General features: G+C 43.3%; 1 long non-coding RNA gene across 1 annotated transcript in view; it reads right to left on the minus strand.

Moving 5' to 3' along the window:
• LOC148115476 (uncharacterized) overlaps window positions 1-16,551 on the minus strand; it is a 46,742-nt gene extending 30,191 nt beyond the window's left edge. The window contains exon 1 of the long non-coding RNA XR_015731954.1: window positions 16,205-16,551. This is a non-coding gene — a long non-coding RNA (uncharacterized LOC148115476). The remainder of the gene's footprint in view (window positions 1-16,204) is intronic.
• Between the last annotated feature and the right edge of the window lie 4,993 nt (window positions 16,552-21,544).

A 21,544-nucleotide genomic window follows, 5' to 3' on the forward strand; every position in this document is an offset into this window, starting at 1 on the left:
GCATATTTATAATACTGTTGATCTGCTTTAGGACATGCTAGGAAATTTAGCTGCCCAAGAAGACAAACAAGATCTGCAAAAGACAGTAACTGCTGGATAAATCTGACATGCTAGTAATGAGCTGGTCTTCTCCATCAAGCATCAGGATAACAGCCAGTTTAGAGGGCGTGGGAATCTAATTGACCAGCATACATAGCCCTGTCTTCCCAGAGAATGAGTTTGGCTTCATTGTGTGAGATTTTTATCTTGTTTATACTGTATTTATGTTTAATTGTTTTTAACAGTTTTTTAAGACTGTCTCAATCATTGGTTTTATTGTACGTCACCCAAAATCATATTTGTTATTAATCGAAATAAATTTGATGAACTTCCTGAGATAGTTATTTCTGTCCCCTAGTAGGACATACTCATGATCTGAGCATAGTTGAGTCAAAGCTATTTTTCAGCTATTTAATTTAATAAAATGTTTTATCATTTGGAAGCCCTAGAGTTAGGTTTTTATCTGCTCAAATAGTATCAGTTCACATAAAGTTTTAGTCATACTTTATAGCATCTTTATAGCATCTTTATCCATGATGGTGCTTCTAATGCAATGGCAAGCTGGTTGCAATTATGAGTCCACCGAGCAATGTGTTTCTTCATTTAAATGGTAATGAGGCCCGGCACATCTTTAATTTAGAAAAATGAACAAGTCATAAAAGATGCTATATAGCAGGATAAGCATTTTGGGGTAATGGGCTGCACTTAGTCTTTGTTTGAGATGATGGGTGCCACATTTCCAAGGGGAGGATGGGAACAGAATGAAAGGTGAGTTCAGCTAAAATAGAAACAAAGACTGACTTTCAACATAAGTAAAATTAAATTACAGCAAACGAACATGTTTGCTTTTGAAATATTTAATGATCTATATTTTACTGATCTGTCATATTAAAAAAAAGTTGGAACCCACTGGTAATTTTATCAGAATTTTATGGGACCATACAAATTTAATTTCACCTTGTAGATTACTTTGCATAAGAGATATAAAGGTAGGTATAAATATATAAAAATATCCACCCACTGAAAAGTTGTAGACCTGTTATATAAGGGGAGGAGAATTTATCAGGGTTTTTTTGTTTATTTCTTTTTCTCAGAATCCAGCTGGGGTGGATTCTTTATGTTTAATGTTAGATTTATTTCGATATTTGGATCATTCTTTTCCTTTTTTGCACTTGATTTTTCCCTTTTTTGTTGTTAGTGTTGGATGTATATGTTTGTCTGTTTAGCATTTTATTCTTGTTGATAAAACAAATAACTATATATGAACACATAAAAGTAGTCACCCATGACTTTAATGGTAATGCAAGAGAAAATGAAAAAAACATCAATTTAATAAGAAGAGCAAGGAGAACACCCAAACTACTGAAGTCAAAATAAGTAACAGCCCCCAGGGAGAGAGCGTTTTCTAATTCCCACTGAATATGGGAAAATTGGTTTATATATCTCCAACGGAAGAGAATATTTGTAGCTCCTAGTTGAATTGTGGGGTCCTTGGTGCTTTCTGAACTTGGTTGGTTGATGGTTTTTTTTTTTTTTTTTTTGCAGATATTTCATTACCCAACTACCTAGGGCTCCACATATCTAATCTTACTTCAACCCAGAAAATATTAACAACTCTGTATAAAGGAGAGGAACTTTTATATTGATCTAGATATAATCCTAAAGGAAGTTCCTGAGAAATACAGCCAAATTAGGAGGCTCCAGCTGGTCCAGAATGTGGCCGCGTGGGTGGTTATGGGAGCGACGGGGCGCTCCCATGTGACTCCCCTCCTGCACAAGCTGCACTGGCTCCCAGTGGTCTTCCGAGTGCGCTTCAAGGTTTTGGTTACCACCTTTAGAGCGCTCCATGGCTTAGGACCGGGGTATCTATGAGACCGCCTTCTGCCACCAGTAGCCTCTCACCGACCAGTACGCTCCCAAAGAAAGGGGCTCCTCAGGGTGCCGTCGGCCAAACAATGTCGACTGGCGGCCCCCAGGGGGAGAGCCTTCTCTGTGGGGGCACCCGCCATCTGGAACGAGCTCCCCCCGGCGATACGGAGGATCCCGGACCTGCGCACTTTCCGCCGTGCCATCAAAATATTTCTTTTTCAGCAGCCGGACTGGCCTAACCTCTCTTTTAAACTTTTTAAATAATTTTTAAAATTTTTAAATTTTAAATTTGTCTTATGAATTAGGGGTGTTTTAAATTTTGTTTTCCGGGCCAATTATTTAATTGTATTTTAATGGTTTTTTAACATTTGTACTATAAGTATTTTATTTGGCTGTTCACCGCCCTGAGTCCTTCGGGAGTAGGGCGGTATACAAATTCAATAAATAAATAAATAAATTAGTTTGTAAATATTTAGTAGTTTAGGAGTAGTGTGGACAATTATTATTATTATTATTATTATTAATTTAATTTGTATACCGCCCTTCTCCCAGAAGGGACTCAGGGCGGTGAACAGCCAAAATTAAAAAACATACAAATGCAAAAGTTAAGATAATTAAAAGAATTAAATCATTGGCTACCCAAATTTAAAACCCCAAATCCATAAAATTTAAAATCCCAATTAAAAAACCATTTAGGCTAGGCCGGCTTGATGAAATAAAAACGTCTTCAGGGCTTTACGGAAGGTCCGGAGGTCCGGGATCAATCGTATTCCAGGAGGCAGCTCATTCCACAGGGCGGGTGCCCCCACAGAGAAGGCTCGCCCCCTGGGGGCCGCCAGCCAACATTGCCTGACCGACGGCACCCCGAGGAGGCCCTCTCTGTGAGAGTGTATTGGCCGGTGGGAGGTTATCGGTAGCAGCAGGCGGTCTCGCAAATACCCTGGCCCTAAGCCATGGAGCGCTTTAAAGATGAGAACCAACACCTTAAAGGTTTCATGGGATTCATTTTTTCCTTGAACAATTTACAGACAGACAACAGAATAGCAGAAGAAGTATAAAGTTCTAAAGAACATAAAGTTCTAATATATGATTTAACACTGCAAATTTGGATAGTATCTTAATGGCATTCTCTCCTATAACCAAGTATTCTTCTCATTGAATTTATCACGGGATTGTCAGCCTATCCAATGAGTTGGTGGAGAACTCACTTAGGAACACAGAATGGGATGGCAAGGGGATGGCAACATCACCTAGGTAGTGATATCTCCTTTCAATTAATTCTATTAATTCATTAATTCATAGACAAAAGTATTGCAATTTTGAAACCAGGGAAGGATTCCCGGAAGTTACAAGTCAGTTGCTTTTCTCTGTGTCATCTACAAACTTCTAGAAAGACTTGTGTTAAACAGGATAGCCCTAGCAGTAGAATCTGTAATCCAAGTAGAACAAGCTGGATTTTACTTCAGATCTGGCTGTAGTGATCAAGTCCTTGAATTAACTTCCTACCTGGAGAATGGATTCCAAAGGAAAATGAAAAATGTTGCTATTTTTCTTGGCGGTCTATGATACTGTCTGGAAAGAAAGACTTCTTAAACTAATCAAGGTTATATCTTGTCATAACACCGTCACCTTGATTGACAACGTGTTGAATATCAGGTTATGTCAAGTTTTCACAGAATTCAATAGAAGCAGATATCAAAAGGCTACTACAAGGATCAGTTCCATCCGCTGCTCTTTTTAATTTTTACATCTATGATCTGCTGAAAATGTTTCTTGGAATTTTATTTATGCCCATGATGTCAATCTCACAGTCCAAAGAACTAACTTCAGTGATGCAGATGACATCATCTCTCAGGATCTCCAGAAGCTGGACAACTACTTCAAAAAAAATGGTGCCTCCAACCAAGACTAACAAAAACAGAAGTAGCCACATTCTGCATCAGCAATAGGTATAAAAATTACCAGTCTTCACTGAAGTTCCAGAATTGTATTTTACAATGTAATAACTCTCTGAAGTATCTGGAGGTAACAGTGGACAGATCACTAACCTTCCAGCAACACCTGGAAAAAACAGTTGCAAATTGAAAAACCACAACAATTTACTGTACAGATTGGCTGGAACATCTGGGAGTCCTGATGCACCCTACGAACAACAGCCCTGGCTTTGGTTTATTCCACAGCTGAATATTGTGCCAGTGTGTGGCTTAACAGCACCCAGATCCAAATGGTTAATGTCCAACTCCACCAGGCAATGCGTACTATCTTCGGCATGTTGCATCCCACTCCTGTTCACTGGTTACCAAAACTTAGTAATATACTTCCCAACATTAGAAGACAACAAACGCTTGTTCAACTACAGTCAAGGATGCTGAACAAGACCCTCCCTATTCACCAGGACAATGCACAGCCCATCACAAGATTTAAATCCCATAGGCCAGCTTAGAAAACAGCTCTTCACTTAACATCTACCCAGTTTAACCCTGAGAAGAGGAATGGTCCAAGGTACCTTCTTGTGTCCTGACCATTAATGATCCTTTTACCAAATCACCTGGTTTTAGAAGTGCCTCTGCCTTGTATCAGTGGAGATGGAAAGATTTCCCTTGTTGAAATTGTGATGCTGATATGCAACTATTAAACATATTATGCAAGATTGCCCATGACATACATTCTCTGTTTCCCTAGAAGAACTGCATGAAGCAACTCCAGAGGCGATTGCCTGGATAGCTGAATTGGATAGCCAGTTATGAGGCCACTGCCATACCACCATAGACGTTTTACTTATAATTATGCGGACTGTATATATGTTTACTTCTCTTCTATTATGTTCTCATCATTCTCATCAAATAATAATAATAAATTACTATACAACTTGACTTTCTAATGTGTGGACTTCAACTCTCACAATTCCCAATATGTATGCTTATTGTTCTACTTATATAGAGTATTCAAGTGGAGAAATCAAGTAATACCTTTCATAGGTGTTTCCATAATGCATTGCTAAATGAATATTTTGCTTGTCTTTCTCCAGGCAATTCAGAAACCATCCAACCTGCTTAGTAGTGAGGTTGATATTCACTACCTACAGAAATGGCAAGCAAAAACTCAACTATTCTATCTGGAAATATTACTGGGAAATCCACGTGAGGGGATGAACTCTAATTATTGTTTTATTTGGTTTAATGCTGTGAAATTTGCCATACATACATACACACACACACACAAAACAACAACCCTCAACTACAATGCTTATCTAGAAATCAGTCATATTGAACCTGTGGTGGGAAATCTAAATGAAAATGATGGAATGGGTCTTTGTTACATTTGTGGCTAACAAAAATCCAACAGTATTCAAATCACTAACTCAGAAAGAATTCCATTATTTTTCGTTCCCAGAGAATGCAAATGAGTTACATTTGCCAATTGGTATCTGAATCATTACTGCAAAGTTCCATGTAAGAAATTAATGCCCAAATAAACTAAAAGGAAAATATCAACCTTCACGCATTAAGCAAACACACTGATTCAGTTTACTTTATGTTTTTCATTGTGGTGCATGGACATTTTAAAATGGCATTTTCTTCCATCTCTTGGACATTTACAAGCAGAAGAATGGGGGAGACCTCCCCAATGATACTTCAGTAAAAATGATGCCTTTGGCTTGACCTAGAAAAGCAGCACTGCTGCCTTATGGATCAAACACTCACCAGCTGTTCTCAGAAGCCCAGCCTTAGCAACCCATACCTAGACATTTAAATACATATAGCTTCTATTAAGAGCACAAAGGACTCCAATCTCCTGAGCAACAACAGTGCTTTCTGTTTTATATCAGCACACCAGTCTGACAAACATCTGGTAAAAGAATGCAAATAGATCTACCTTAAAATGTATCAAATCATAATAGAAAAAACCAAGGTGTCTCCTTTCATTTTCTGCTCCCTATCTTTCACCCTTCTGTTCTACTGTTTCACTACTTTTACATAATGTGTTACTATTGCTTCTTGCTTCCACCACTTGTGTTTCCCCAAATTCTACTCTTCTGCTTTCATTTTAAAGCTCTACATCTTTTCTTCTACAGAGGAATTACTGAGTCTGTCATCTGCACCTCTATAACTGTCTGGTTTGGCTCTGCAACCCAACAAGAGAGACACAGACTTCAGAGGATAATTAGAACTGCAGAAAAAACAATGGCTACCAACCTGCCTTCCATTGAGGACTTGTATACTGCACGAGTCAAAAAGAGGGCTGTGAAAATATTTACAGACCCCTCACATCCTGGACATAAACTGTTTCAACTTCTACCCTCAAAACCATGTTATAGAGCACTGCACACCAGAACAACTAGACACAAGAACAGTTTTTTCCCAAATGCCATCACTCTGCTAAACAAATAATTCCCTCAACACTGTCAAACTGTTTACTAAGTCTGCACTACTATTAATCTTCTCATCGTTCCCACCACCCAACTCCTTCCACTTATGACTGTATGACCGTATATTTTCTTTTATGTACACTGAGACCATATGCACCAAGACAAATTCCTTGTGTGTCCAATCACACTTGGCCAATAAAATTTTTTAATTCTAATTCTAATTCTTTGTGGAAAATGAGTCACTCTCTTGCTACTTCCTGATGGATCTTAACATTACCCCAACTACAGTAGCCTACACTGTTGTATTTTAATTCCTCCAAAGCCCCCTTCCTTTGTCTTGGTCCATTATATACATGTTTCTTCTTGTGGAAAGGAATGAAACTAAGTTCCGGGCAGTAGACAGGGCTGAAATCCAGTTCTGATGCTGCCCACATTGTTCTCTCCTAAACTGACCAATCAAAGAAAATTTGGCTGTACAACAGTATTGTTATGTCAGACTCTTTTTCACTTGTTCTTGATGTGAGCTTTGCTGTGGAGATTTCCTCAAGCAGCTTTCCCTTCTCAGAGAATGCTATACTTCCCAGATATCTGTTTCATCCTTTGATGTTTCCCATATTACTCAGCTGCTACCGTGTTTCCCTGAAAATAAGACCCTGTCTTATATTTTTTTGAACCCTGAAATAATGGCCTTATTGCCATGCGCTCAAAAGCCTGATTGGGCTTATTATCAGGGGATGTCTTATTTTGGGGGAAACAGGGTAGCTGGACATCAGCACCTACAGACCAGTAGTAGAAGAACAGATACGTTTTTAATAGGGAAAAGACTTTGAAGTTTAGACATGCATGATTTTTTTTAAAAAAAATCCTGTTATTTGTTTTTGAGAATAGTTAACCTGGGGAATGCTCTGCCAGCAGTTGTGTTAATGAAAAAAAAAATGGGGAGGAGATTCTCAGCCGAACAGTAAGCATCCTCTCCCTACATCTTGGGAACGTAGTAATTAAAATAAAACAAAGCCAACTTCTCATTTCAGGATGACTGTTCAGATTGTGGGAAAACATTTTAAATGAGGTCATTTGAGGAAAAGGGGAAGCTACTTTTCCTTCTCCTTCCTAGGTTCATAAAAGCAGTAAAAATGAGATCTGTGTAGATACAAATGTGATGATGAACATTATTATATCAGTGGAAGACAGGATCGATCAATGATTAGCTTAAACAAAAGGCTTTATTGAGGTAATCAAATTTCATGACTGCAGGTTGTGATGAGCTAAACTTCTGGAAAGATTATGCCTGCATCTCAAGATTTAGTCTCTTCTAATCAATCCAAATTCGCAATACTTAGGTAAAAAAGCTATGTCTGTATACATCAAGGGGGTGCAATGTCTCAGTGGTTAAAGATGCTGGGCTTGTCAGCTGGAAGCCCAGGTTCGAGACCCAAGCGCTGCACGACAGGATGAGCTCCCATTACTTGTTAGGTTCTCCCACCTAGCAGTTTGAAAGTATGCAAAATGTTGGAAGATAACAGGGTCCCATTCACCTCAGCATATAGTCCTGCTGGCCACATGACCATGGAAGTGTCTTTGGACAATGCTGGCTCCCTTGGCTAAGAAACGGAGATGAGCACCATGCCTTATAGTCAGAAACAACTGGATGGGAGTAAATCTTTATCTTTTGTATACATACATGTAAATGCACCACCACAAAAATGATTCATATCCTATCCTTCCTTTTTGACTTAGATAAAAAAATTAAAATAACTGGTAACTGGTTTACCTTTGAGTCCTGCTTGAGTTTTGATGATAGAAGGACTTTTTTTTTTTTTTGTATTGGAATAGAATTTTCCTTTCAACTTCAGGATATCATTAACAAAAATATATTTTTTAAAAGCTTCATGACAGTACATGTATCCTAGATACAGATTTCACAAAAGTCCTTGTCACTGGATTTAATTGTGAATATTCTATGTATACCAAGGGATTATAATTTCACTCTAGCTCTCTCAGTGACCTTTCTCACATTTGATTGAATGAGGATGTTTATTTTTTTCAGTGAAGCTATTTTTTTAAAAAATAATGCTTGTTCCTTCTTGGGGCAGCATATCCAATTACTCAAAGTATCAAAGAACAGCTTTATGATTCTAACCTATGTTGACAGTGTAGGTGTACAACCCTTTTTCAGGCTAAGGATTTCGCTTTCTTTTAAATATATTCTAGGTTTGCATTCAGGAAAATATGCAATGAGTAATGATAAATGGCACTTTGATTTCAATTTAATAATATTCCTCCTCTGTTATCTTAAAATTTTCGATTCATGGAAGCTACAATTTTTGAAGGTCCCCTTGAAGCCACATTCAGGGCTGGGCAATTCTGTTATAAAGTTACAGGGAATCTTGGACCCTAATTCAAAATAACCTTCTGCCTAAAACAAGGTCAAGATACTGAAAATTAAAAATATAACTTGATATTTCATATATCTTCTTGCAAAAAAGAATTATTGCCTCTAGACTCTATTAGATAAAGAGTACACAAACAGGGATGGAAGGAAATATTTTTTCTTCTTCTGTACCATGGTTCTAACCCAAATCCCTTATCACTATCAGTGCTAGATTATTAAATCTGAAAGAAGGCTTCCTTTGGCACTTCCTAATAGTTACTGAATGGCAGTTGTTAGTCAGAACAGTTAGGCTGGAGAAATGGATTAAAATCCCATTTTCCTCTTCCCAATGACCCAATTCCTCTTCTTATTCTGGAAAACTTACATGAATATGAGAGACAACAGAGGAATAATAGAATAACAGAGTTGGAAAGGACCTTGGAGGTCTTTTAGTCCAACCGCCAGCTCATGCAGGAAACCCTTTACCATTTCAGACAAAAGGTTCTCCAATCTCTTCTTAAAAACCTCCATTGTTAAAGCACCCACAACTTCTGGAGGTAAGTCATTCCACTGATTAATTGTTCAAACTGTCAGGAAATTTCTCCTTAGTTCAAGTCTGCTTCTCTCCTCGATTAGTTTCCATCCATTGCTTCTTGTCCTGCCTTCAGGTGCTCTGGAGAATAGACTGACCCTCTCTTCTTTGTGGCAGCCCCTTAGATATTAGAACACTATTATCATGTCAACTCTAATCCTTCTTTTCAGGACAGGGGAGCCTAGCCTTCTATGGTCCATGGGGTTGCGAAGAGTCGGACACGATTTAGCAACTGAACAACAACATTCCATTTCTTAGGCTAAGAAAGGCTGACTGGGATTAAGCTGATTATTAAAGAACCTATTATGAGAATTAAATGCAGTTTCACTCAATGCCCAATGGAGAACTAAGTTGAACAGTCAGAATTCAAGTTAGTGAGTGAGATAAACATCTGGATGAAATCCACAGTGAATAGATGGGTGTACATAGGGGAAGACAATTGCTTGGCAATTAGAAGCTTGAGAACTCTTTTAAGTCCTGGTGTGGAAATATCTCAATTTGCCAATGTGGAGACCTATCATAATTAGGAATAAAAGGACACTCCCTGTTGTAGGAGTGGATTATATGCCTGCCGGGTCTGGGAAGCAGAAATCCAGGTGATCACTTCATGACTGAAAAAAAAGATAGTTTTCTATTTGCCACCATCTAAGGTTGTCAGGATTTGTTGTGGCCTAGATATGGTAGCCTGAGAACACTATATCCAAGAACTGAGGAGTTTCTGTTAGATCGGCGCAGGAATGGAAGACGCGACCAGCTCGTTACATTAGTAACTTTATTGAGAACAAGAAACAGTAGCAAGACTGCCTGTGCGCTGCCGGAGCTCTCCTTATATTCGCTCCGGCAGTCGCACCGCCCCTGACAGCGATTCAACTTTCCCGCCCGATGGCTGGCAGCCAATCCGGGCGGATGTCCTTATAAGGACATAACACTCCTCCCCCCTTAGTCCGAAAAAATTTCAAAGTTCATTTATAAACGTCACGTAGTCCCGCAGGTACGTAGGACGCCTCAGCGCCCTAGTTGACCTGCGCAGTCTCACTTCTTCCTCGTCCCCGCCCTGGACGGACGGGGCTCCTCCGTCTTCTGGTTCCTTCCCCGGAACCGGGCTCGGTTCGGCTGGCGAGTGTGCGGGGTCACCCTCAGCGCCTCCGGCCGGACCGCAGGCCTTGGATGGCTGGTTCTGGTGGTCTTCCTCCTGGCCTGTGGATCTCTCGCCTCGTTGATGCTGCTCGGTTCCGACCCGGGAAGAGCGTCTGAGTCTTGGTAAGTCACCGGCTGTCACTTGCTCTTCCCCGGTCTCCCGGGCGCTGCGGTTCGGTCGCGGTTTGGCTCGTTGTTGCCTGGTGGGTGGTTCGGATCGGTGCCCTCGGGTCCGGTCTGCCAGTTGTGGATGGTGTTGGTTCGGGTTGTGGTGTCCGACCTCACAGGGGTGGCGCAGGTCTCCTTGGCCGGGCTGGTGTTGGCCTCCCCCGTCAGGTCGGTAGTGGTCGCCCTGGTCGGGCTGTCGTTGCGGGGCTACCTCTGCGGGTTGGTGGCGGTCTCCCCTGTCGGGGTGGCGCAGGCCTCCCTGGCCGGGTTGTTGTCGGCTTTCCCTTCGCCCTAGTCCCTGGTCTACCGCAGGTTGGTGGCTGGAGTCATCTGGGCTGGGTTGTTGTTGTTGCCGGGTTGTCTTCTGTGCTGGACGGGGATCCCTCTCGCCGGGGAGTCGTGTGCCACCCTTGCCCATGGGCTGCGGTGTGCCCATCTCCGATGGTCCCCGGTCTACTCGCCTGGAGTGGAGGTCTCCCTGGCAGGGCTGATGTGGGTTGCCTTCGCTGGCGGGGTGTGGTGCTTCCCCTCTGGGCAGGTCCCGGTCTACTCGTGTGCTGTGATGGCGGTCTCTCGCTCTGTCGTGCCGGGTGCCCACCTCGCTGGGTTGGTGTTGCCACCCTCCATTCGGCTGACCCCGGTCTACCGCTCCGGACTGCCGCTGTGTCAGCGCCTGGTAGTGTGCTTGGCCGGCCTCGTCGGGGTGGTGGTGGTCTGCCTCGCCGGGGTGTGGTAGGCCTACCTTGTCGGGGTGTCGTAGGCCTACCTCGCAGGGGTGTCGTAGGCCTTCCTCGCCGGGGTGTTGCAGGCCTACCTCGCAGGGGTGTTGCAGGCCTACCTCGTCGGGGTGTTGTAGGCCTCCCCCGTCAGGCTGGTTTTCTTGCACTCCCCCCCACCTTTTCCGGAGCTGGTCGATGTGACGTCTACAGACCTGTCCATCTTCCAGCTCCACGGTGTAGGATCTTGGGCCGGTTGTGCTGTCTATCTTCCCCTTCAGCCACTTAGGAGAGCCGTGGAAATTCAGCGCGAAAATCGAATCTCCTTTGCTGAAGGCGCGAAGCGGGCGGCTGGCCGTTGCGGTCACTTCTGGGCTGTATTGTGGGTGCAGCCGGTCCAGTGGTGACCTCAACCTTCTGCCCATCAACAGTTCGGCCGGGCTCTTGTGGGTGGTGGCATGCGGCGTGATGTGCTGGGTGAGGAGGAAGTTGTCTATTCTTTCCTGCCAGTCGCCCGTGCCCATCTTGGTGAGTGCCTCCTTGGTGAGCCTCACCATCCGTTCCGCTTGTCCGTTCCCAGCTGGCCTGTACGGGGCGGACAGGGCATGGCGGATGCCCAGTCCTGCCAGGAACGCCTCCATGGCCAGGGATGTGAGTTGGGGGCCGTTGTCGGAGACCAGCACATCCGGTAGGCCATGGGTGGCGAAAAGGCGGCGCAGGGCCCGGATCGTCGCTTCCGTTGTGGTAGATGCCATGGGTACCACCTCGAGCCACTTGGAGAAGGCATCTACCACGATGAGGAGGTGGCGCCCTTGCATCGGGCCCGCGAAGTCGATATGTATCCTCGACCAGGGGTTGCTGGGGGTCTCCCACTTCGCTGTTTCGGCTTGTGGCGGCGCTGGGCGAACTTCCTGGCACGGGTCACATCTGGAGACCCATTCTTCAATGTCTTTGTCCAGTGCGGGCCACCAGACGTAACTCCGTGCCAGGGCCTTCATGCGGACAATGCCTGGGTGCCCTTTATGCAACGTTTCGAGTGTCCGCCGTTGCAGAGTGCTTGGGATCAGCACCCTGTCTCCCCATAGTAAGCAGCCCTTCATGGTGGACAGCTCCTTCTGCTTCCTGGCGAACGGGCTGAACTTCTCCTCCGTCTGTTGCGATGGCCACCCCCTGAGGATCCAGGACTTCACTTGGCGGAGTGTGGGGTCCTTCTGGGTGTGGACGGCCACATCTGCAGACGAGACTGGACAGCTGGCGTCGTCGTCTATGTGGAATAGGTGGAGCGTGGGGGCTGGGTCTTCTACAGGATCCTTCAATGGGCATCTGCTCAGCGCATCGGCGTTTCCTATGGCTGTGCCTGGCTGGTGCACGAGCCTGTAGGAGTAGCCGGCTAAGAAGATGGCCCACCTCGTCATCCGCGGGGACATGAAGGTCGGTGTGGGTTGGTCGCCTGCGAGGAGCCCCAGGAGTGGCTTGTGATCGGTGACTATGGTGAAACTCCTCCCGTAGAGATACTCGTGGAATCGTTTCACTCCTGCAACGATGGCCAGGGCTTCTTTGTCCAGCTGGCTGTAGTTGCGTTCCGCGCCAGACATGGTTTTTGAGAAAAATGCTATTGGGGCTTCAGAGCCGTTGGGCAGTTCGTGGCTGAGGACTGCCCCCACCCCATAGGGCGACGCATCGCAGGTTAGCTTAATGGGGAGCGTCTCATTGTACTGGATGAGGACGCTTTTTGAGGTTAAAAGTCCTTTCACGGCTCGGAATGCTGCTTCCTCTTCCTGGCCCCACTTCCAGGAAGCCGCTTTCCCCAGCAGGCGGTGGAGTGGCTCAGCAACTGTGGCTTTCTGTTTAAGAAAGATTGCATAAAAGTTGAGCAACCCAAGGAATGCCTGAAGTTCCGTTTTGTTTTTGGGGCTCGGAGCTTCATGGATTGCCTTCACTTTAGATTTGGTGGGGTGGATGCCAGTGCTATCAATGAGATAGCCCAGGAACTCGACTTCCTGTACTCCTAGGATGCACTTATCTCTCCTGACTCTCAAGCCCTTGGCCTTGAAGCGCTGCAGGACAAGCCTGAGCCTATCAAGGAGTTGTGCCTGTGAGTCTCCGGAGATCAGCACATCATCAAAGTATGGCACCACCCCTGGAACGCCTTGGAGGAGGCGTTCCATCATTGATTGGAAGATGCCGGGGGCAGCGCTGACTCCAAACTGGAGACGGTTGCATTTGAATGCCCCCCTGTGTGTGACTATGGTTTGGGCCTCCGCCGTTTTTTCGTCCACTGGCAGTTGCTGGTAAGCCTGGGCCAGGTCCAGTTTTGCAAAAATTGTGCCAGTTCCCAGGGAATGCAACAGGTGCTGCACTACTGGGACTGGGTATGCGCTCTGTGCCAACGCCTTGTTGATGGTACAACGATAGTCGGCGCAGATGCGCACAGACCCATCATGCTTCAGTGGGGTCACAATGGGGGTCTCCCATGAAGCATGATCGATCGGTTCCAGGATGCCCTGGGCGATCAGCTTATCCAGCTGCTCGTCTACTTTAGGCCGCAGGGCAAATGGAACCCGGCGGGGCTTCAGCCTAATTGGGGTGATTCCCTTGTCCAGATTAAAAGAGATTGGCCTCCCCACAAATTTCCCCAGTTTACCATCGAAGACTTCCTTGAACTCTTCGATGAGGTTGTCGAGTTCGTCCCTGCGAATTTGGTTGATGCCTTCGATTGAAAGCCCCAGTGGCTTAAACCACTCCACTCCTAGCAGGTTCGGTCGGCTGTCCTTCACAACGGTGATGGGGAGCTTGCCTTTGAACTCGTTGTAGGCGACTCGGATGATGGCTCTTCCTAACACTCCAATGGGGTTGCCCCCAAAGTCGATGAGCTTGGAGTGTAATGGCTTCAGGTCACGTTTGGTGATGCTGGGTTGCAGGCGCTTCAGTTGTTGCCAGTCTATGATGGAGTAGACCGAGCCCGAGTCTACCTCCATTTCGCAGGGTGCTCCCTCCACGTGGATGGTCACGTGGAACTTGGTGGCATTGTGTGAGTCCGTGTGTGCGATGGTCGTCTGGTGGACCGCTCCGCTCCGGGGAAAATCATCGTCTCTGCGTCTGGATGGGCCAGAGGACCGTTTGGATGATCTCTGGTAATCCTTCCGAATCTCGCGGGGACGGTGGCTGGATGGCTCTGTGGCTGGTTCCTCGGCTCTGCAAGCTTCGGCGATGTGACCCCTTCTGTTGCAGCGTCGGCAGGTCGCATCTCTCCACTTGCAGGTCGCCCTGGCATGGTCCCCTCTGCAGCTGGCACAGCGCTCCCCCTTGTAGCTTCGTTGGGCGGCTTCCCGTGTTGGGGGTCTGGATACCTTGTGTACGGTGGACTCCACCTCCGACTCGGATCCAGCTGTGGAATCCTCGGTTGATGATTGCTGTGATGAGCGAATCTTGTGGATTCCCTTAGCTCTGCTTACTGCGGCAGCCGCTTTCTCTGAGATTTTGGATGCGGTGGCTTCCTCCACCACATCCTTGAGCACGAGTTTCTTCCTGCTCAGGAATTTCTTTTGCAGGCTTCTGTCCCTCATGCCGAAAACCACACGGTCAGCGATGGCGTTGTCCACGTGGTCGAACTCGCAGCTGGCTGCGATCTGGCGCAGGGCAGCCACGAATTCTTTGATGGTCTCACCTTCCTTTTGGTCCCTCTGATGGAAGGTGAAACGGTTCGCCACTGGTGTTCCAGTTGGGGCATAGTATTCTTCCAGGGTCTGCAGCAGGTCCGTCCATGGCACTTCTTCGATGTCTCGTGGTGCTACGAGATCGATTGCCATATCCAGGACTTCGGAGCCGCAGTTGGCCAGGAAGATGCCCTTTTTCCGGTCATCATCGGCATCCCTGATGTTGTTGCCTCTCAGGTATTGCCGGAATTTGACCACGTAGGATTTCCACTTGTCCTTCCCTGGGCGGAATGGAGCAAGGGCTGGCAAAGTGACTTCAGCGGATGCCATGCCTTCGGGAATGCCTACTGTGGTTTCAGGTCCCGGCGTCTTGGTCTTGTTGGCTTGGTGCCACGAGGTTCGTCTCTTTCCTCTAGTCCTTCGTCGCCAGTGTTAGATCGGCGCAGGAATGGAAGACGCGACCAGCTCGTTACATTAGTAACTTTATTGAGAACAAGAAACAGTAGCAAGACTGCCTGTGCGCTGCCGGAGCTCTCCTTATATTCGCTCCGGCAGTCGCACCGCCCCTGACAGCGATTCAACTTTCCCGCCCGATGGCTGGCAGCCAATCCGGGCGGATGTCCTTATAAGGACATAATAGTTTCAACTGCTTGTTTCTCTACATCAAAAATTGTTTGGAATTTTCCACCATAATGAAAAATCCATAGTTATGAAACACTGCTTAAGCTGTAAAATGTTCATGAATGTGTAGAAAAGTGGCAGAAATTAATATTCAGTTTCTGTTCTGACTAGGTTACAGGGATTTTGCCTTATGTCTCTTAGACTCACAGAGTAAGAATTCTCAAGGCCTTTGGGTTCTTGCAGACTAACACTAAAACTTGCTCATTTCCATACATCAACATGAAACAAATTATAACAGTTCTCCAGCCTCCTGATAAGATTCTAACCAAAAGCTTGCTCTGGTGAATGCAACACTGCGTTAAACCTTGGAAGAATGAAATCCAGCAAGTAGGAATGAATATTTACAAAGGACCAAGCCAAAAGCAAAGAAAAACCTTTTCCCAGAGACTGGGGATAATGACTAGTCTACAGACTGATCTCTTGGTCACTGCATCTCTATCCACCAGCTCACCTGATCCACTTCCTGCTATTTCACCCCTGGCACTGAATCACTTATCTAACAATCTGAGATCTTGAAACCCCTGTACAGGGACATTGCACGCTCCTAAAAATACAGTGAACAAATAGTCTGCCTCCGGTTGAAACGACATGAATTTAAACTCTCACCTTTTGATAATTGCCCGGTGGTGTTCCTTCTGTGCCAGAGTTTCGTCATGGCAGCTTTCTTTCCTATTTATAATGATGCAAATGTTTGCTTAACTGAATAGTTCTATTTATTATTTGCCATGTTTATGGGAGCACTCAAATGCCTTCTGTGCCTCTAACTATAGGTCAAGAAAATTCTCAGATTCGTCCATTTAAGTGGGTTCCATAACTGTAATGTATCCGCCCCACCCCCACCCCCGCAAAATATGCTGATGGCTATTCATTCATGAAGCTGTAAACCTTCTGGGCTCAACTGGCTTTGAAATGAAGCAGATTTGCAGACTGCCATTTCTGTAATACGAGCTTTAGCAAAAAAAAAAAAAAAAAAGACGTTTTTCACTTAACAACAATTTTCATGAAGATGGTATATGTTCTGAAAAATGAGATGCAGCAAACCTATGTATCCTCAACTCCTCAATTTCTTTTAATGCGCTCACAAAAAGACATAGAATGCTTCAGTATTTGCTTGAGATTAGTTTAGCACTGCCCCCTCCAAGCTCTAAATGGCTGTGATTTAAAAAAAAAATACATTATGAGTTTTACAACAAACCACAATCAATATTAATCACATCTGTCTACTTCAGATTAAACAAACAATAGCTCATGTAAAAATGAAGTGAAAATGTTATATAAAGTTATAATGGAGAAAGAAAGGGAACAGTTCTTGAAAACTCAAGCGTTTTAGTGATTCTGCATTCATAATGGTAGCACAGACCAAATGAACTGATAATTTTCTATCCACTGCCTGTCTCCCATTTTCCATTATGCTATTATTGGAAAATGTAGCAAAATGTAGGCATACTGTACTAAGGAAGGCAGTCAGGGTATATACCGTTCTTTAAGCAATTCCCATCATAGAGACTAAACAAAGAATGGGCTGTTTTCTAAGGAGGCTCTTTTTTGTTTCATGCTTTAGCTATGGAAACAACATTATAGTACCATCTAGTGACAATTTGCAAATATTACAATACAGTAATATTCTACACATAAAGCAGGTCTGACTTTGTTAATAATAAAACACACCAAGTCACCATCGTATACTGGAAACAAGCCTGGTAAACAAGTTGCCCCTAAGTCCAGAAATAATACAAAAGCTGCCACTGTCAGAAAATAATGAAACTCTTGTGTTGGCTCCATACAGGATTTTGCTCTCTCTCCGTATTCTTACGAAAAGATGGGCAAATGAAACAGGAAGCAGTGATTAAAATCTCAGTAAGTAGCAATCAGAGGAAGGAACTGTTCAGTTCTTACTCTTCAGATCCATACTGATACTTTGTTCCCCCAATCAACCCCCAACCTGGTCCTCCCAATCAGCATGTCTACTCAAAGGAAGTGAGGTTTGAGAGGGCTGCTCCAAGACACCCAGGAAGGTATTATTTTCTTCCTTTTATAATATGTATTATACTTTATTGTTTTTGAGGATAAAATATATGACAGAGAAAAAGAGAAAAACTATGTATGCCCGATCAGGACTACAAAAATATAGATGTCTGGGAGCTAGATGGCAGCTAAGAGTAGAAGTTGGTGCTTTTACTACCATCTTGTGGTCATCTAAAGTTTGTAGCCTGGATCATGGAAACAGGCACATATGCCTAGAGACAGCTCATATTTTGCCATCAAAATATTATGTTCTCTATATTTCGTAATGTATTTTGAGCCCAGGTGGTGCGGTGGTTAGAATGCAGTATTGCAGACTGTCCTAAGTTCGATCCCGGCCAGCTCAAGGTTGACTCAGTCTCCCATCCTTCCAAGGTCAATAAAATGAGGACCCAGAGTGCTGGGAGCAAGATGCTAACATTGTAAACCATCCATAGTGTACAGAATGATGTAAAATACTATGTAAAGTAAACACATAAACATATATTAAAGATCGCTTATGGTTTAACACAATGTATAAAATGTGTGACATTATGGGTTAGTGTTATATATGATCCAGGCTATCATGATTTAATAAACCATAGTTTATAAATCTGGCCTACTGTAATGTTTGAACAGCAATTTTAAGGTTAGGATTTAGCCTACATTGATAAAATCATATCTGAAAGAATCTATAACTTTAGGTCAGTGTTTCTCAACTTTAGCCATTTTAAAATGTGTGGACTTGAACTCCCAGAATTCTCCCTAGAATGCTGACTGAGGATTTCTGGGAATTGAAGTCCACACATCTTAAAGTGACTAAGTCTGTGAAACACTGCTCTAGGTGTGTTCTACTTACGGCATTTTAGGAGAAAATCTTGCTCTTTGCCTATAAAGTTTAAATTGCTTCACATCCTCTAAGAAAGAGAAATGGGAACAATTAATAACAAATGATAAAGGCAAATTCTACTTGGAGTTTTGCTAATCTAAACTAGTGTTGATCTACATTCTTAAAGTTGCAAAACAGTATTGTACTGTAATGCATGTCTTGATATTTAAAGTCCAATAAATGTAAAACTGAAGGTCATTTCCTGCCCTAATAATCTATTGCCCTGACCATTTGTGCTGAGAATTAGAAACATGGTCTGCATTCAGTAGGAGGTTTGGATCTTGAGTTACTTATGACCCAAAGTATGGATATGGCAATTTGTTTTCCTTTTATTTTTTTTCTCTATACTTTTTAAGATACAGATGATTGACTAGGTAGTAGAGAATTGATAGAGTACCAATTTTCTTTCCCCACTTTGCTCACAGGAATTTATAAAATCTCAAACCACAAAACAGTTCATGAGAAGTCAGTTACATGGGTGTTTGAAAGGTCCATACAGCTGCCTTAAAGTAAAGGCACTTCTATTTCACAGCTGTTTTTATTTCCCAACCCTCAGAAGCTGTTTGCTTTTGGAGCTCCAAAAGTATTGACTCTCGACACTATATTCTGTGGATCACAAAGCTGTTGGGAGAAAGCAAACAAGAGACTTCCTCTTTGTTCTTTTCTGTATCTCTGTTCAGCTTTCCCTTGATTAATACTCTTAAACTCTACTTTTCAGCCTGTTTCCTTCAGGACAAATAATGTATTTCCTTCTAGGAATGTGGTGGTTAGGATGTTGAATCTTAGATTAAAGACCTTAAATATCTACAGCTCAGTAGTTCGAAACCTGAGTGCTGTGAGACAGAGTGAGCTCCCATCACATGTCCCAGCTCCTGCCAGCTGCCAGTTCAAACACATGCAAATGCAAGTATATTAAATAGGTACCATGTGGGAAGGTAACAGCATTCCGTGTTTCATCATATGCTTTGTACTACGTCATGATGTCTTGCTGGCTGTAGAAATGTTTTCAGACTGTAGGAAGTTAGCACCCACCCCTTTCCTGGAAGAGTGAAATATTTTAGGAAATATGAAAAAGGCAGAATATTATATTTCCCTGGATGAGAAATATGAGAAGCATATTTTACAGACAAAGCAGCTCCCACCTTCCTGCCCCCCACCCTTTGTCAATGGGCCATTAAGGCCTGGGCCAGTCTACTCTACATAACAAAGATCTACCTCCTTCAGGCAGAGCCATAGTAGGAATTGCCAAAGATAGGATTAGCCCTCTACACAATAGCAGCAGAAACTCACATGTGACCTGGGAAGCACATGTGACCATCAGCCAGCAAGGCCCCCACCCCCTGGGAGTCTGACAACCAATCAGGATACTCTTTCTGGGCCCCAGAAGTTCAAAGCCAGAGAGAGCATAAAACCTGAAAAACTCGCTGTATCTGCCCTTTTCTGTTCAGGAACTCAAGCCATGTGATCCTGTCCACCATTAAACCATCTTTCCAAGCAGTCTCCATGTTTCCAGTGACTGTTTTCCCCACTTGGAGCAGAACCTAGAAGGATGTTTCTTCCAACAAGACGACACAGGCTCTTTGGCTTAAGAAACAGAAATGAGTACTGCCACCTAAAGCTGGTCATGACTAGAGGATAAAAGCCACAGGGACACCTTTCTAGGAAGATACAAAACACTTCACGTACAAAACATTCTATAGACAAATAGCTAGATCCTGGTGCTTTGTATTTGGACTAAAATTCAAGAGCCAGGAAGAATATATGAGTTTTTTCCAACTTGGAAAGAGGATGTCTAAAAAATTCCTAGCTTTGCAATAGTTTCTTATTTTGCAAAACTTTCTTAAGTTTGAAAGAAGATAAAATACAAGGAAATTGAAAGGAAAAAAAGAGAGGTCAGGGAAGAAGCAAAACTGGCTTTACATGAAAAAAAGGGGAGGGAACATAGAAAAGAATAACTTCCAACTTTTGGGGGGAAAAAACATATAAAATACAACAGCCTTTTGCTCTGAAATTAACCATTAGCAAACAGTAAATAAATAGAAATGAAATAATAATAGACAATTTTAATTGTCAAATCCCAAAGTTAAATGTTTATTTCAATTTCAAGCAAAAACTCCAAAAATAGTTTCAACATAGAAACAAAGCTAGACAAAGTCTTTTGTTTAATCAGAGCTGTTTTGCCATCTATGCAATCCCATTCCATGAAAATTTGTGAATTTTTCCATTTCTGGGCGTAGTAAAGTCTTGCTGCTAAGCTTTGCAGTAGTTTTAGCTGCAGCTGAACTGAAAATATATCAGCTCAGCTTATGGTCATGATAGTTCTAGAGTTACTTTCAAAGTGGAACAAAATATTCATGTGCAAGTATCTTAAATCATACCATTTGATCATCGATGGAGATTCTCAGTCATCCAGGTCATGGTTGTCTCAAAGGTGCTTTTTCAAAAGGCAACTGGACTTTCTTGTTTTTCTTTGAAGACATTTTGCTTCTCATCCACATACCATTTGATCCTACAGCCTAGTCATTATATTGATTGACAGCACTTCAGGCATACATTTTTTTTAAAAAACAAAGAAGAGTTTGGAGTATTTTATGTGATGGTGCTAAGATCTGAAAATTGTGTTCTCATGAATCATGTGCATGAAAAGCATTTTTTTTTTGTAAAATGGAACTATGATTCCTCTATGCACAATGTTTAGTTAATTTAGTTTAGTTTACTTTATTGTCATTCCACCTCATACAACGAAATTAAATGCCATCTTCAGTGTACATTGTAGCTATAAAAATAAAACATAAACACACATCCTTCACATTCTATACAATTGAATTGAAAACCCAATATTGTATTAATATTGCACTATGCAGTAGAATTCAATATACAGTAGTTACTGCCCTGGTATAGAAGCTGTTTTTCAGCCTATTTGTCCTTCTTTTTATTATTCAGTACATCTCCCAGATGGTAATAGTTCAAAAAAAGGGTGCCCAGGATGAGGTGGATCTTTAAAAATGTTTTGAACTTTTTTAAGGCAGTGGGAGCTGTAAAGCTCTTCCAAAGAG

The sequence above is a fragment of the Pantherophis guttatus genome, chromosome 2 (assembly GCF_059756535.1).
Source record: "Pantherophis guttatus breed Tessera chromosome 2, ASM5975653v1, whole genome shotgun sequence".
NCBI classification, from domain to species: domain Eukaryota; kingdom Metazoa; phylum Chordata; class Lepidosauria; order Squamata; family Colubridae; genus Pantherophis; species Pantherophis guttatus.